The sequence below is a fragment of the Anas acuta genome, chromosome 11 (genome assembly GCF_963932015.1).
Source record: "Anas acuta chromosome 11, bAnaAcu1.1, whole genome shotgun sequence".
NCBI lineage: Eukaryota > Metazoa > Chordata > Aves > Anseriformes > Anatidae > Anas > Anas acuta.
In genome coordinates this window covers 3,404,436-3,422,885 of record NC_088989.1, presented here as the reverse complement: position 1 = coordinate 3,422,885, position 18,450 = coordinate 3,404,436, and the positions used below count along the sequence as shown (strand labels likewise).

The following is an 18,450-nucleotide window of genomic DNA, read 5'->3' as shown; positions in this document are numbered from 1 at the left end:
GCAAACATTATCTCTGATCCCTTCAGGTCTATGCAGAGACACCTTCGTGTGCACCCTGAACTCTGCTGAAGCTAATGTGCTGAATAGAAGGGTTAGAAATTACAGCTGAATACTTGATGAGGGGGGAAAAAAATCTCAGATGGTGGGATGGACTAAAATAAAGAAGGCCAGGGAGGAATGTGGGGCTGCCTGTTTCCTTTTTCTCTTGCTTAGGGCCAGTCTTTCATGGCTTCTCTTAAATGGACTATTACTATTAATTTCTGCTGTAAGCAGGGGGAGGAGCTGCAAAGAACATGGCTTTTGCTAAAATGTCATTGCAAGCTGTTACTATTAAGCAAGCCGGGAGGAGGAATGAGGGGAAACAACACAGTGGTGTATGAGGCACTGCAAGGCTTTTGTTCTGTGCCAGTGCAGCATTCAGGGCTGGAGCAGAATTTCAGCCATGCTGCAGTGACATTTGTAAATGAGAACATGGAAAGCCCCTCAGTTTGGCCAGAATAAAATGCTCTTTTTAGGGGTGGAATAATAATAATAAAAAAAAAGTCTAGCTTAATGAAAAGAGGGGAATCAGTCCAGGGAAGAAAAAGAGGTTTAAGAAGCAAAACAGAATTTAGAAACAGCACACATGCCAAGAAGCGAGTAATCAACACAGGAGAAAGGGTCTTGCAGAAGCAGAGTGAGCAGGGCTGCGCGGGAAAGGACAGCTGAGAGGGGGGGAAAAAAAGGCTTCTGGAATGGCACAGAGGCTTAGAAAGCTAAAATGAAAACAAAAGGCCAAGGGGGAAACATTCAAATGGATATAAAGAAGAATGAATAGCTGTGAGGCATCTCAAGAATGTCTGTTACAGTCTCCTAACTAAGGATCTGTTTTAATGTGTTTGTTATGAATTTTATCCTATGTTCTATTTTGCCATATCTCTGATATGAGGCTGTTTTGTGGAAAATACAACTCCTTTTTTAGGGAGCTGACATTATTCCCTTGAATTTCATGGATCTGTGGCATCATTTAACATTTTCTTTCATTGCACAGGGAAGGTGACAGATTGATTGCGAGTATCTTTGACCCCCTGTTTCTGCATGATGCATCTCCTTACTATGACAAGCGCAAATTGTAACAGGGAAAAGCAAATTTTGACAAATGTAGACATGCATTTCAAGAAGAACAGCTGCCCTGTGCCAGTACGAACACAGTACGGTGGCCGGTCACATCTCCCTGCAGGCAGGATGGGTCAGGAACAGGGTGGGCACTGCCTTTGTCCTCTCATTTCCAACCATCACTGCCTCTTGCCTAATGAGGCCCCGGCTATTTGTGAGCACTGAACTGCTAAGGCAGAGCTGCAAAACCAACTTGTGCATTGAAATTGTCAGCAAGGCATAGAAGAGGCTGCAGAGGAATGCCAGCACATCCATCCTGGAGGCCAGACTAAACTAATCCATTAGAAATAACCCCCAAGCTTTACTAGATTCCACATCAGAGGGGAAAACACCTGAGGCTTCATTTGTCTTCCCTCTCAAAGGGGATTTGCAGGCTCTGCCAGATGCGGCGCTCGCCCTCCAGGCGTGCTGTTGAGAATTGGTTTAAAGCCCCCAAAATGTCAGGCATGAGGTTTGTGCATCCAGCCCTTCCTGGGCAGCCCTGGCCCTGCCAGCCCTGGGGCCATGGGTGCAGCCTGGGGCAGCCCAGCCCTGGAAGCAGTGCATGAGATTGGGCTATTAGGAATAATTAATACCAAATTTAATTGACAATTACTTAGCAAGAGGGATATTTCTCTTTAAGAGACCATCTACATTTATGGTGCTACATAGTACAATAAAAAATAACAATCTGTTTTACTGAGCTGAACATAAAGCAGTAACAAACACAAATGTTGGGCTGCTTTTATCTACAGGCAGCGCTGTCTCAGAGCAGTGCAGGTAGACAAAGGCTGGTGCACAAGCACTAATGGAAACTCCAGAGGCATTTGGTAATTGTTTCTGCATCAGTACAGACTGGATTTTAATTCCTTTTGGAAAGGACACAATAGCTTTTAGACTTGGTGTTATTTACATATAAAAGATTCATCTCTTAATGTTAATAGGCTGTGTAATATAACCATTTATTCATGGGCAGCTGCCTCATGCTATATTTATGTACATACGTTTATGTTCTTTCCCTGTTATTTTGTGATGACTTTGAGTATTTTATATGCTGCTTCCTGCATGTAGTTTAAATGTTGATCCTGTATGATCTCCTTTGTTCTTGTGTTCACAATATTACTCTTGATCCACTAAACCCTCCAGCACATCACATTCTTACTCTTGGCTCATTTTTTCCCACTCTGTGGAGCCTTTAGATATGGGGATAAAGGAAATGGGATAAAGAGAAGAACAAAATAACTAAAGAATATGTAATGGAATGAATTAAAAACCCCAACGACATAAGGAATCAGTAAATAATGAGTAGGAAGTACCATGCAGTATGTCATTCATTTAGCCCTCTCTGTACAGGGTAGTACCAGATGGTGCCCTGAGGGACTTGGATGTTCCCATCTCTGCTCCAACACTACTAAAGAGGTGAGATGAGAAAAGGAGATGAGATAGATAACACCAATCTGCCCAGCAGAAAAATGATTATGATTATATAACTAATGACCCAGGGAATTAGATGATATCAAAAATAGGAAGCGTGCCAATTTGTGCTGTGACACATTTGAGCAGCAAAAGCATTATGAGGATGGTATAAGAATAGTTTATTTGAACATATAGCAGTTGAGAGAAAAAGGGGGCTCCTTATCAAGCAGTTAAAACGGTTCTGTTCATTTCACAGCAATTTCATGAGATGCTAGATGACAAAACTACCCTATTGTATATTATTGCAATAATACTAACCCAGACGTACATGTACATGGTCTATCGTTGCTCAGCTGGGAACTTGTTAGAATCTAGTTTTTCTCCAGTTATGTTGAACAGTTTTCCTGCTGAACACTGTAGTAACAGGATTGAGACCTTAGCATCTCTACTGAGGAAAAGCAGCTTGCGTCTTGTCTGTATAAGTGCCAAAGCAGTTCCCGGTCTGTCTCATAGCCCACAGCCTATTGCTGAGTCCTCTGCTACTTACAGAATTTGCTTGTAGGAATAGCCAGGGGGCTGTGTGCTGTGCAAGTGGCTTGCTGTGGGACGAGGTGTAGGTCCTGGTCAGAGGTCTCAGGAAAGAATGGGGTCATGGCACCACCCAGCAAAGGTGTCAGGAGTGAAGATTTCCATGCTGGAATATTTTTTTTTTTTGGGGGGGAGGGAGGAAATATTGGATGATATTTCAAATTCATCAGAAAAAGGCTTTGTCTGACCAACTCCCCTCCCCCAGTTGTTCTGATGTAATATATATTTCTCTCCTTCTTCTTGTCCAATTTTCTTTCAAGAGCTAAGAAGGGATTGGAAATGCTTCCTATTTCCACTGTAACATCCGGAGGCTAGTATCTAAATAGAGGTCTACCTGATATTTTTATTCTTAAAACTGACTTTGGTGTGCAGCCCTTCAGAATGGGTAGCATAGAGGCCTGCCTATAAAATCTGGAATGGTCCAAAATGATATAAAATGCAGCTTTTTACCATCTGTTAGAAAATGTTAATGAGCTGGTGATCTCATTCTGTATCTTAGACAGGTGTCCACATCCCCAAAAATGTGACTAGAAATGACATCTTTGTTGACAGTCTCATCAGATTAATTGGACTTCAGGACTGAGCTAATTCTCACATCAAGAGGCTTGAGAACATACTGTCGGAGCTGTGTGAAGAACCTTGAACTCCTGTTTCTTGTGCTGTCGCCAGATCATAACAGCTTTGATGGACTGGATTAGGAAATCAATATACACACATTGACATGCTAATCCCTTCAGGGACACTCATTAAATAACATTCAGATAAAGGGGCCATAACAGTACGCATGGAATCAATGGCTGCAGCACGGTGTTAGATTTTGTTTGGTTTGGTTCTTTTAAATAATTCAACATAAAAACAGCATATAAAATGTTAAAAATATGAATTTAACCTCTGGAAACACACAAAAAGATCAATATTAAAATAGACCTAAAGTGTAAGAAATATGAAAAAGAGGAAGGTTTTGATTTTTCATGTACATTAATGTGAGGAAACTCCTAGGAGTGAAAAGGATCTGTTGGGTCACAAGTTCAGTTCTCTGCTGTAGGAGATATCCATGCCATGCAATACCTTCCATGAAGTGATCAAGCACTGTTTTAAAACTAATTAGAATTTTTCTCCTCTTGGGACTCTGCTCTGTAACCTTTCTCCTGTATTGGCTAGAGACCTTCATCTAATTTCAGACTAAATTTATTCCTGGCTAATTTATACTTTTTTTTTTTTTTTTTTTTTTTCCTCCTTTAGCTTACAAATCCTTTTCCCTTCCTTGTTATTCATGTTATGTATTTGTAGACAAGGGCATCTACCCGTTTTTTTCTTTTTAAGGCTGAACAGGTAAAACTTCATGAATATTGTATCTTGCAAGTACTCCTGTCCCCCGGTAAATTCAGTATTTTTTTTCTGCACCTGTTTCTGTAGGAGGGCAGCTCTTCTGAACATCAGTAGCACCATTTTTTGTGTCTCAAACAACATCACCATCATACTTCACCATCTCCAATTCCTTGTCCGGTACAAAATATACTAACTTACAAAGCTCCATTTCACAGCAAGAGCCAAAAGATCAGACCTCTCCTGTGCAGAATCTAAAGCCAGCATTTTAGGTTCAATGTGCTGACGTCTATTGAACAAGGGAGTGGAGGGCCCATGGCACCAGGTTAGGTGTGCTCCTGTGAAGTTGTGTAAACTCAGGCTTCCAGCCTTGCTTCAGGACAGCAGATGTTTCGTTTGCTAAGCAACTGGCTGGGAAGGTGGCTGAAATCCTGCCAGCACAAGTGTCGGGGGCATGCTGCTTTTGCCCAAGGCATTCCGATTGCAATGAACTAAGTTTACCAGTGGCGAAAAAAAAAATCACCGGAACATTCATTCCTTTTGCGTTTTATTCCTTAGACTTGATTTTCAATCTGTTTTAAGTTGGTGACCCCATATTTAAATAAATAGAATCATCTTAGTTTTACATTGCTTCAGAATTTGCAGCAGAGATTCAAACCAGGCTTTGTGTACTGTTTATTCTTAATTATTTTGTAGAGAAAAAATATGCAGCATCATATATTCAGATAGGGTATTTTAAGTCCTCAAAACATACTTTTTCTTTTTTTTTTTTTTTTTTCCAGCCTATTTATTTGAAAATGATATGGTGTGTGATGCTGAGCATGTCAGATTTATTTTGTAAGTTAGAAACAATTGATTATTTTTTTATTTTTTAGTATATCTGTGATGAATGATTGATTGTTCTCATGCAGTTTATTTCAAGTACCAAAATCCCTGAATGCTGGTCTGGAATTTTTAAAGACTATTGACCCATCAAAAAGCCCCAGTGTGTTGCTGGTAGGTAGTTTTATTGTTCGTAGGTTTATTGTTCTTTTTCTAGTGAATTACTTCCTATTGGGAAATGGCTATTGCAAGTTCCAGCTAAGTTTGCTTCTCTCTATATATATAGAGTGTGCGTGTATCTGTATCTATATCTAATTTGTGTATATCTATATGTAAAATTAAAGTTATATAAAAATATATCTTTAAAAAGACGTTTTGGGAACCAAGCATGAAAGGGAAGAATGGCAAAGGACAGAATTATCTACTCCTTCAAAGGTTTATGTTATGTTCACTTAGAGGTGTTCCAAGTATTTCATATTTGTAATTCCAACAGCATTATTTTGAGCATGATTTCATGGCAAAAGTCTCTTTAACTGTGAAAAATGGCCCCAAATGAGTGAAACTTTGCTCTTCTGAATCTGTGTGGATGGGAGATGAAGAGATGCAGAATGTGTAGGCAGCAGTACCTGGTAGTTGGACCCTGTGGGATAGAGATGGGAGTTCTCTTCCTGGCTCTAATAATCCTTACATAAGGTAGGCCAGCAGCTTTCTTTCTCTTTAATACATTTATTTCCTTTTAAACTTCTCTGAGTGTGGCTTGACTGTTCTGTGGACTACAGAAATGAGAATATTTGCACCATGTCTAGAAAATAGGATCTAGGCTCTGACAAGGTATGATGGTAGTAATGTATATTGCGAGGAGATGGGGTGAAAGAGAGACAAATATTGTTAGGAGCCTTAGAAGGGGGGGGGGGGGGGGGGGGGGGAAGGTGATGACACACTAATTTTGGCAATCAGCCCTTGCTTCTCCAGATAATAGGATCTCATTATGTGGAGTATTTGGCTCTGTCTGTTCACGTCGGCATTGGACAGAGCTCCTGCTGTTACTACAACCACCACAAGTGAGGGCTGATACAGCCCGGCTCCTGGAGTGAGGCGGGGAAAGGCTCTTCTCAAGTTGGAGAGGATCATTCTCATCCCTCCAGGATGCTGATTGTTCCTGCTTCATGGGATTACGTTATCACTTTTGACTTCAAATAAACATCTTAGAGAGTTTTCCCAACTGTAAATTATCATTTTTTTCTTCATTTGATCTCTCCACTCCTTCTTAATGCTCAAAGTGGGCATCACATGACTCCATTTAATTGATTATTTTGCTGTTGCCTGTTTCATCTAGCATTATAAGCAAGTGCCTTCCTATCTCGTTTTTGGAAGGTTTGTTAACAGAGATCAGCTGGATCAATATCCACATGATAAAGATGCTAATTGCTTTGTCTACAGCTATTTTAACTTCTAGTCCTCCTTGCCAATCTTCCATGCTGCTGTAGCGTGAATCCTTGATAGACTCTCAAAATATGTTGCATATTTTAATCCACTTTTTTGCTGGTTTTATACATATAATATTTGGTCTCAAATGTGATGGTCCCCAGAATTTTGGAGACAATCTGAAGCTTCTGGGCTCTTTTTGGATATAAATAATAGACTTGATGTGTTGTTGTCTTGCATCCTAAGGTATTAAGTGCTGGCAGTGTCATGTAGAAAAACGGGTCATCCGTCTTGTGTTCTGTAGTTCTGCCCGCTCCATATGTACACGTTTCGCTAATCTGCTTTCATATGGCCAATGTAGTTAATTGTTCTTGACAACCAGGTAAAAAGTCTTAGTTCAGATTTAAGAATGTATTATTTTGATAAATAGGCAGAAACTTATACCTGTGTTCAACTGAATTTAACCCAAATTGTTAGAACCTTCCTGCATGAATTACACTTAAGTAATTTTTTTAATGTCTATAAGGTGGAGGGAGGAAACTTATCCATAAAGTTCCTAGCAAGTTGCCATGTAAATAAAAAAACCTTTTTAAACTTTAAAAAAAAACTAAGGGAGATTTGTATGTGGTCAGTCAGAATATTTGGTAGAGAAAAATAGATTACTTCAGCTGCAGGTGACAGGATGATAGTGTAAAGAAAGTTGTGAAAATACTAATGCAGATACAGACAAAGAAACTTTAAAATAAAAATAAAAAAAAAAAAACAAGTTCAGTTCAGTACAGACTCTGGAGGAAGAAGAATAAATATGTAGGCCAGGTCAAGAGTGTGGAAGCTTTTATATGTAGTGACATTTTTTTTTTTAATGTGTTGAATAGTAAGTGACTGGTAAAATCAAAAGAGAGGTAATAGAACACTAGGAGAAGAATGTGACTGCAGTTTGTTAGCTCACAATTTTTGATTTAATTCTTTTTTATTCAAAATAATGGTTGGCTTCCTTCCCTCTGCCCATTTTTTCAAGCCTTAGTTTTGAATGGGAATGTGTAAATAATTTATCAATAAGAATGAGGGAGGTACTTACTGACCATCATGTGTAAGCAGTCTTTCAAGGTCAGATATGGAAAACAAGCAGAGATATGTGAATTTTGTTGTCTATCTGTTCCAACATTGTTTTCTCTGTTTTGTTTTTTTTTTTTTTTTTAATACTATAGGAAAATGGCAAGCATAATTTAAATGTGTGTGTATTTGTGCAGCACAGTGCATGCATATCTGTACACTGGAAGCAGAATTGAAGGCAATGATTGATTTGATAGGCTATATCGTAAAACATGTATAAAATGCTACCTGTTCTTGTAAATTATAACTGTTTTTTCATATCTACTCTAAATAAATTGCAAAGATAGTATCATTAAATGCTCCTCTTTTAAAACTCACCATTCTAACATGTCCAAATTTCAATATTAACATTGTATTCCTTTGTGAATTGAGCTTTTATTCATTACATTCCTTTTTAGTCTAACAGTTATTATTATGCTGCTCGTACTTTAGCTTCAGAGCTAATTATAGTCTTTGGCTATCTCCTTCTGGAATATAGATACTGATATATATTAATAACACGTACCTTGTTCTCCAGCCAGTGCTTATTTCACAAGGATGCTGTGATTTTTTTGTAGCCTCTTACACTGACTAAAATGTTACTTTTTTTTTTTTTTTTTGCCTTGTCATTTTGCTATACTGAAGAGCATAATCTACTAAAAATATCTGCAAAGAGTGATCCCACCCCCCATCCCTGTATAGTTGGAAATCCCTTAATATAGCCATGTACTGTCAACTCACACATAATGAAAATGTCAATAGTCCTCAGATTGGAACAGTTAAGGTACTGAAACAGATGTAGCCCAATACAAAATAAATCTATGGAGCAGATGAAGAGGGAGATGGCTTGGTCACACATTCATTAAAAATAAATAAAAACAACCCTCAAACCTAAATTAACCATGAAAATCCTGCTAGCAAGATTATACTGCAAACAATACAAAATGGTAGAATGTGACCCAGAAGAAGTGCATCAAGTGTGATGCCACAGATTAGATCCAAAAGGGTCAAAGGGAGTGAAATTGTAGTACCTGTTCCCCACTGAGGGGATGGCAAACCTTGTAATTTCTATCTAATTTCTTAGCTGTTCAGACCAGAATACAGGAAAGAGTTTGTAATTTTAACCACCCATCACCCTTCTAAGTCTGTTGAAGATGGTATAGAAGAGAGGGATGTGCTGGTACACATGTGAATTTCAGACACAACTCTAGCTGAGAAGCTATGAAGTGTGTAGATAAAATAGTTATTGAAGCTGTGGGTGATACTTTCTCAGGGTGTTTTTGAACTGTGAGCTGAAAAACCTCAGGTTGTCCTTTCATACAGCATTCATGCTTTTTGACTATTTTTGTTGTAAGACTGTTCAACATCTGGATCTGGTTGGGAAATTTAATATCCTTTAAAGAATGTGTTAATTTTTTTCTGCCAGAACTTTGTAGATCAGTGTGAGTAATACACAAATAGCGCATGTGCTTGTATATGTGTTTAAAACAATGGGAAGTAACTTTGTTTTTACTGAAGTGTAGTCATGATTTTCCAAAACAAATGCATCCCAGACTAGTATCTTTACTTTGCATGTACTTAGAATGAAAACTGAAAACAAATCATATTTTTCTATACACTTGTGATTACCACAGCTTGTCATTCCTGCACACGTACGCTGAAATTATGATTTTCCTCACTGGTCTATTAAATGACTGGAATATGTGGGCTGCGTTTATATTAACAAAATATTACATTTATCTTTGAAATCACTTTTAATTCAAAATCCTAATAATGCTGTTTACATGCTGACTGCTTTATTCCTACAAGCTGTAGGGAGCTGATTTCATGCAAGAATATCTAGGAAAGAAGCAGACAATAGCTTAATTAATGTGAGATAATCTTATTAATGAGTGAAAAATAAGTGTTTTTGAAAGGATAACAACTGAAAGATAAGTAATGCTATAAAGTGTAACAGCATTTGGGAGGCTTTCTTGTTGTTCTAGTAATTCTCATCTTTTGAAGAGTATTTACAGGACTTCCGGATACCAATAAGATTGAGTGCCTGTACCATCAAATATTTCATCTCTGTGGATGGTATACGTTACTCATGAGTGACATTCTCATAAATTAGTCTTTGCCAGATGCTTCGTCTTGTGGCCTAAATTGCTGTAAAGCCCATTAAGATATATTATGCACATAAAATGGACAGAGTAGTTGCAGAACCGTTGCTATAAGGGATTACGTGTTACTTGATTGTTATCCATTAAACAAAAAGAATTTCATTCCACTTGAATCTTACTTTAGATGCTCGTGTTTGAATCCATAATGAAGATTAAAGGCTATAGCTGCAATCTGCCAGTGTAACTCCTCATCTTAAACATTAAATTAATTATATATTGTCTATTTCTTTGAGTTTGGTTATATAAAAAGGTACCAAAGAAGTTCTGAAGTATGAATTATCCACACTGATATCTTCAATCATGTGTGTCTGTGCAGAGGGACAGCTGCTACAGTATGGGATCCTTGACGTGCCCCTGACCCACTAGACGCTATCCTCACGCCTGCCTTCCCCCACGTGGTGCTCTTCTGTCTCCCTAATGACATGCTCAGGACTAAGCAGGACAGGGCTTATTTATTAACAGATCAAAATGATGTGGTATTTACTTAGAGATTCAAGGCTCCAGTTTGGCATGCATTATATATCTATTACGTTTTGCAAGCACTTGTCTGCAGGCTGGTGTGTACCGGCATTACTGGGACACGTGTTCTCTTCAGAGCTGAGTCAGGCAATGACACTGGGCTTATGTAGCGTAAAAGCATAAGCCAACAGTAACATGACCTTAACACGTGCATCTAGTCATCTTTTTTTTCTCGTGTGTGTCTTATGCTATTTGGTATAGAGTGCACTAATACAAATAATATATTAAAAGCAATTTTTAAAAATATTTCCAGCTTAATTTCTGTGAATATCAGCTTTCTTCCCTGGGAATCCTCACAGATTACTTGTTTTATTTTATGTTTTGAGTCCTTGGTTCAGAGTTTAAAAACAGAAACAAACAACAACAAAACACAAATAAAACCAAACTAACCAACCAAACAAACAAACCTTGATGAGTCTAGGACAAAATGACTGAGTTTAACCACTTGCCTTAGATTTCCTTCAGCTGATTTTGTTTCTCTTGGAGATCTTCACTTTCCTTCATTAAAATCTTGGCACAGTGACTGCCTTGCTCTGGAAAATGTACCTGGGAACTGACAGCATTTCTTTTGCAGGTTTTTCAAACCACTTCTTGTGTGTGTGAACAGCTGCCAAACATCTCACCAAGTGTTGCTGAGTAGCTTCTAACTTGGGTGAGCTCCCACAAAGGGTGAAGAGGACAAGGAGGTGAAGTACGGAGCTGGAACTCTTTCAGGCTATTTCTTCTGCTAGGCAGGTCACTTCTTTCAGGAAAAAAAAAAAAATAGCTTCTGAAAACTGGCAGATACAGATTTAGCCCATTTTCATCTATTTCTGTGATGGTGGAGAACAGTGTTTCCCTGTCCCTGAGGATGCTTAAGCTCTCCCACATCCAGCGGGGAGTCTCTGCCTAACTCCAGCAGTTGTGACTGGGGTATCTGGGTTTCCAGATTCCTTCAAGTAGGAAGGATTAAGCTTGACTAAAAGTCACATAGATAACCTATTGCATTATTTTTCTGGGACTGACCTTCTTATCTTTTTTTCTTCTCTACAATTTCTAATAGAAAAAATGGTATCTGTGCATTCACAGGTGTAAGCTGCAGAGCTGGGGCTGTGGATTGGTTTTGGTGTCACAAATGCTTCCAGGTAATGCTGAATCTCAGCAGCTTCATGAGAGTTGGATGTGATGGGCTTGTGCTACTGCAAAGGGTAAGAAAATGCTATGAAAAGAATGTAGAAAATGGAGAATACCTCCAGGCCTTATTGTTATTCCACTTTTCTAAAAACAATATACTAGGAACTGTATCTGTATCTGCTGTAATCCACCTCCTTTCAAGTACATTTTCAGACCTCTGGTTCTTTATAAAGACAGTGAGAGTGTTGGAATTGTTTTTAATATTAATTTATAATCCTAACATGATTTCTTTTCAAATACAGAATGGTTCTTTATGTTGAACAATCCTGAAATACATGCAGGGTTCAGAAGACAGACTGATATCTGCTTTAAGCTTGGAAACTGGAGAAAAAAAAAAAAGAGAAATGATGACTGCATAGATTTCCTGATTCTTTCTGGCATGTAAGTCCCTTAGAAGATTAGATGTCGGAGTGATTTCATGCTGTGTAATATCATGTCATTGGCAGGGTTTCTTTGGTAATAGAATTCTGATTTTGTGAAGTACGGAGGCTGCTAAATCAGACTGCATGAAGAGCCAGGTTTTAGCTCTTGTAGTTCTGACTCTTCAGTGAGAAGCTTATAAGCTCCTGTTAAGGTAGTGCTGGTGCCTAGAAGTGTCTCTCATTCTACAAAGATGTAGTACCTAAATGCCAGTGGAAGAAAATTCCTTAGAAATCAAATCTGGTTGCTTAGTACTTGCAGCAGCTATGTTTACAGGCAGCTGTATCAGATCTTTCACTCACAAGGGAATAGCAAGAAGGGAAACTGGCAACCACTTTTCTTGTGTTTGGGCTACCTATTAAAAAGCAGCTTTAGTAATACAAATGCAACCTTCTTTAACTAATCTGTGTGGGCTATTTACAAAAGAAAATTTTAAGTCAACGTTTATATCATTTACTTGAAGATCCTTTTTTGGATAAAATATATTTTATTTGAATTAAAATTTCAAAGTATTTGGGAAGTGCACTGAACATGGAGATAAATCACATTTATTTTTTCTTTCCAGAATTTTTATCTCAATTGAAATTAATAACACTTCTACTGAAACAGCTTTAAGATCATTAATATTTTTAATTATTATTTTTTGTTACACATTGATTAAAAACAAATACAAGCTGGCTGTTGTGAAAACTACTGCCAAAAACTCTTACATCTTGGGGTTGATTCATTAACATGTATTTTGTGGTGCCTGCAAATAAGGAGCTTAGGGTATTGGTGCGTATGTTGAGGATGGAGTGATTAGACAGAGATGGTGAATGCAGCTCCAATTAAAAGCAGGAAAAATGACCAAAAAATATTTGTTTCTACCATTTTCAGGGAGATGGAGTTTGGTCACCCTCACTTATGGGAAAAAAACCTTTCTGCCACAAGCTGCAGGTGACAGGGTTTGAAATGAAATAGAGATGAAACAATTGCAGGATATACTTGGACAGGCTGAGTAGACTCGTGTTGTTAAGCCACTTTGTGTGTCCAGTATGGCAGTCTGGCAGAAATGTTGCTTGATATGTTTTCTGTTTACATAACTAATGCTTCTAGACTGTATAAATTTAGACGGTATAAATTCAGATTTAGGTATGGATGTTTGTTCTTGGTAAAAATATTATGTATCCCTAAGGCCTCGGTGTTCTGGCTTACATGTATGCATACATAAACTCTCTCTATATATTTAGCTAATGACATGGGCTGAGATAGCATTGTCACGCTGATATACTGTTCAGCTCCGCATCACTTGTACTAACTGTGCTGCCTGGCTCAGCCCAGGCTGTGCAGTGCTCTTCTGTCTGGGAGAGGCTCCAGAGGGTTCACAGTGATGTCCTGTCCATGAAAACTCTTGTTCCCCCTTGGGGCTTTGAGCTCAGAGCCACTGCTCGTGGCCAGGGCCATACAAAAGGCATTTGTGCCAGTGGTGGCACCTTTCTGTATCCTCCTGTTCTGAATATGAAGCAGAAAGACTCACAAACAGAAGCTTAGAAGACGAAGACTGTCACATCTTCTGGCAACACCAACCTTGTTCTGTTTCCACAAAGATGGTTTTCCTTTTAATTTCTGATCAAATCCTGCAGATAGTCATATGGGCTTTCCAGAGGATAGTACAGGTGCTTTCTTACATTTCTTTGGCACATATGAACTGAGCCATTTATTGCACTGCATGGCCAATGCATGTGACCATTCTTGCTTTTACACTCTGCAAATAAGCCCTCTGAAATTACTGGGACTGGCTGTTTAAATTGAAATCATTCATGAATCTCCACAAGATCAGTACTTCAATATTTATGTAGGGGGCTGAAATAGATTTTCTAGCATATAAAATAACACTTATGGGATGATGGCATACAACCTCTGGCTGTGCCTGAGCAGAGAGACTGAACAGGTAGGAAAAACTCCGAGGTATGGAATAGCACTTCTGGCTTTGTGGGGGAAGAATAAAAATAAAAATACTGACCACTGCAGTAAGAGCGTAGTCACTTCTCCTCACACAGAACACCTCTTCCCTGGCTTGGGTAGGGGACACACAGGAACAGTGGCTGCCCGGGGACGGAGCCTGGGCAGTCTTTGCTTCAGGATGTGTGACTGCTGCTGGGGTCTGAGAACAAGTGTAGAGCCACGGTAGGCTTGGATGAGAAATAAAAGTTACTAAAATAGTTGTGTTTCCTCTTTTCTCCAAGATTGCCCCAATAATAATTTCTGAAGGACTCTGTTGGCTTAGTCGATGAACTTCTTGTACTTTCTTAAAGTCTGTCCAGCCCTTTGCTGGGAAGGGGGAATGAGAACTGAAGGGAGTTTGTGGTTCATTTGAGGTGCCCTCAATGGGCACTTACAATCAACAACTGAATGCATCACTTGCTTTAAATAGCCTGACTACAGTCATTCATAAGAACAACAAAAGGTGGCAGACTGATTAACATTTGGTGGAGTTTGAATGTTGAACTTTTTTTCAGATTTATTGCTGAGAGTTAGGAAGTCTTTCTCTCTCCCACACACACATCTGTTTGCAAGTTTGGGCCAGCTATTTAGGAAGAGTGACACGAGGTTTGGCCCAGGCTGCTCAGTCCAGCAAGCTTTTGACTGGTTGAAGTGTTCTTATTAATGCTGAATTATCAAAGTGAAATGAGCAGAAAACAGCAACAATCAGGATTTGGGCTTGTGCTGGTATCCCTTTCTGGGGTAAAATCAGTTTGAAGAAAGTGGCCAATATTTACAGCTGTTGAACTGCGAGAGACAGTGATGATCACGGTACAGTGAATGGAAATCTCAATTTTAAATCGCTTCATATAAGACAGATATAATTTAGTGGGAGAATGTGGTTAGCAAACACATACCATTTATTTGTGAGGCAAACTGGATTAGGAGGGCTTCGTGTCCAGTCATACATGCATGCAAGTGTCTAAAATCAGAATCTGGCCCAAAGTATGACTACATCTGAACACACTCAGCAAATTTGAATTAAGTAGGAAATGCAGCTGCACACTTGGGGCATGCACTTATTTACAAATCAAGCTGACCATAAATAAATAAATGTTGAAAATTAGGTTTTGATGACAGTGCTCCTTTTAACAAGGTTTCTGAACAATTTTGGGGGATTGTGTTGTTGCATTTCCTAAAATGAAAATGTTCATAAACTGAGGCAATTTTTGAGCATGAACATTCATTTCAAATGAATGGATTAAAAAGCTTTGGGGAAGCAGAAGGTGTGGATTTAAATGCAGAATGTGGGAATTGCTGCTGTGAAATCTATAATTCAATCTTGGTTTATCATCCTAAGCAAAAGATGGATTTCTAGTAATGGATTGTCAGTTTTAAACTACCCTGTACTTTTTTGTAATATGCACAAGTAGATTCTTGTCAACTCAGCATGCAACATTTTTCCACATAAATGGTTTTCCTTATGATATTCTGTACTAGCACCTGTATGTTTTAACAAGAGACCACATGGTTTGTAAAGATCTTTGCTCCCATCACCCAGCACGGTTAGAGAAGCAGTGGAAGTAAAATGGTTTTAGCAAGTAAAATTATCCAGTTTAAATTAAAAGCTTCCTTATTTATGCAGGGCAGAAGCTTATAATTTATTCAATGTTTTGTGTGTGTGTGTACCTGATGACAGGGTGTGCAAGTCTGGGGTTATAACCTCAGAAAAAGAAGCCAGCAATTACACCTGCCAGCATTTTCCCCTGGCCACTGGTGCAATTACCCATCAAGGATAATTGACAGCAAGATAATAGGGTAAGTTTATGTTTGGATTGTTGTTTGTTTGTTTGTTTTTTCCTCCCTAGATTGTGGCACTGTACTATTTATTAAGTAGAACTTGTGATGCTCCATCGTGAATGTGCTCATAGGCACCTACAGTCAGCAACTTAAACACTGTTGGAAGGGATGGGAATTTTTTAAGGTGCCAAGATAGAGAAAGAAATGAATGTGTCACGTTGCCTTTGATGCTAATATTCCATACCTAGAACTGCCCCCAAAGGAGAAGACAACACATTATCCACCTGAGCTGGTCTCTTTCCCTACATGCAGGATGGGCTGTGGTGGGCAACAAGTCTACTCAAGGTTGGCTTTATGAGCTTCTCTTTCAAAGTGGCAACATCAGCAGTTGCCTTTGGTAAAATGACACAATAGTGAGATAAGAGGAAACCCCCAAATCCCTGCATTACTCTAAGCAAAGAGTATCCTCCATCTCTGGCTGACTTTACAGTTTATGTCCCATTGCTCTTTGGCAGTATGTTTTCCTCTGACATGTTAGATCCTCTTCAGACAGAGAGGGAAAAGAAACCTGGACCATCACTTCTGGAAACCAGCAGACTATAAACCAGAATATATCAAACGCATACTATTTTCTCAGAATTTCAATCAGCCTCTGAAGATGGGGCTGGACTTAGAATTACAAGTGGAAGGGATACCTTTATAGCATGAGTTCAGCCTTCCTTCAGTGTTTGTTGCTGACAGACTCCACAGGCTTTAGATTTTTCTTATTATTATTATTAATTTATTAATTTGTTAAATGTCTGATTACCTTTATGCACTTCAACTTCCCACATTCTACCAAAAAGTGCCCTACTGAATAGTGTCTGCATCTTTCACCTGCCCCTAGCTGCATGCATTTGAGTACAGCAGCGCTCTCCTGGATCTACTTCAGGACTCTTCTAAGTGGCACGTTTCTGCCATGCCTATTCCATAGTGATTACAGTTTTGTTCCATTGTAGCCTTTCCTACACAGCTAGATGTCTATATTTCAAGGTACGTTTGAATATCTAAAGGGATATTATTAACTCATACTATTTGTATTTAAAATATGCAAACCCATTAATCCATATTACCTGCTGTTTTCCTGCTGAATTTAGTGTTCAGAACAAATCCCGTTACCTTTCAAAGAGCACAAAAATTGGGTTCTAAATAGCTTCTGTTATATTAAAACTATGAATAAGGATGTTTTAAACTCTTTAAGCCATCTGCATGCTGCCAGTTTACCTATTGTGCCTTTAATTTAAAAGGAATGTTAAAATGAGTGCAAACACTGCAAATGATGGCTCTGTGTGGAATACTAATCCACAATAGTTGCATGTTTCTAACACTTCAAAAATTCCCCAGAGTCTCATTCCTGCAAGTTCTCATTATGGCATTTGAGAGGACATTTTGCATTGGAGAGTAAGAAGCAAAAGTTGGGGGGTCTCATCAGGACTGTTCTGTGTGACTTTGAGAACCTAATTTTGGGATATATTAGATTAAAACCAGTACTGATTTCCTTATGTATTAAGGAAGGCTCTATGAGCCATGAGCTCCACATTTTATGAGGCATGTGATTATAGTTTTTGTTTGTTCAGCTTTGTTTTAACATGCTCATTCACATCACCTGGACTTAAACCAGAAAGAGAAATGTCATTCTTTCAGGTTTGGTTACCATCACTTATTCTCGGTATTTTACCATTGGAATTTAATTTCCAGTTCTATCAATGACACTTCTGCTATCAGTAAAAATATTTTATTAGACCTTATCTGCATCACCCTATCCACCAGCCCAGAAGCATGTGACTGTAAGCAGTTAACATTTTGGTGCACTTCACCACACAATTGCTAGCTTTTTTTTTTTTTTTTTTCCCATTAAAAACATGGCTCAGTTTACAGATGGTTAGCTTTTTAATCTAATCCTTCCCAGTCATATCATGACAGACCTATGCAATAAACATTCTGTTGGATGGAGAGGAATATTAAATATTCAGTACTGCCTATTAAGTACTGCTCTTTCAGAGACAAAGATTTTGGAACTTGATGCTGGTAGGACTTAATTTTGTGAGCAATCCAGGTAATTAATGAACTTCACTTATCTGTTGGGTAGTATCTGTATCAAGATACTTGAATCTCAAAGCGACAGCCTGGCTTTTTTTTTTTTTTTTTTTTTCTTCATTGAATCAACCTTGTTTTGTATAGAGGAAAAAACAGAGCAAATGTGTTTAAATTCTGCAGCAGTTCATTGTGAGTAAATGAATAGCATGAAAGAATAGCACAGAAACCAGTGAATCTGAGGTAGACTTGAACTTTCTGGACTTCTTTTGTTGTGGTTTTCTTTTCATTACCATGGAAGGCATCTTACTCTTGGCGTATGCTACTGCAGTCATAATAACCACCCTGAATAGGCTCAGTCACAGCCCTCGAGTGAAATCAGACCTTTGTTAACACTGCAAGCAAAATATTCATAGAACTTGACAAAGATAAGGAATCCTCCTTCCCAAGAGGGAAGGGAAGGCAGGAAGGGAGTGCCAGCCCTGGGAGATGCCTGGAGTTGAGGCACAATTCATTGTGGGACTCAGCAAGTCTCCTT

At 38.7% G+C, this 18,450-nt stretch overlaps 1 long non-coding RNA gene across 4 annotated transcripts in view; it reads left to right on the top strand.

Moving 5' to 3' along the window:
- Positions 1-18,450, top strand: part of LOC137862708 (uncharacterized) — a 47,205-nt gene that overhangs the window by 16,942 nt on the left and 11,813 nt on the right. For 2 of the 4 annotated variants that reach the window (XR_011100487.1, XR_011100488.1), the window contains exons 2-4: positions 11,059-11,170; positions 11,553-11,671; positions 15,739-15,857. This is a non-coding gene — a long non-coding RNA (uncharacterized lncRNA). The remainder of the gene's footprint in view (positions 1-11,058; positions 11,171-11,552; positions 11,672-15,738; positions 15,858-18,450) is intronic. The other 2 variants (XR_011100489.1, XR_011100490.1) reach the window with 1 other exon arrangement.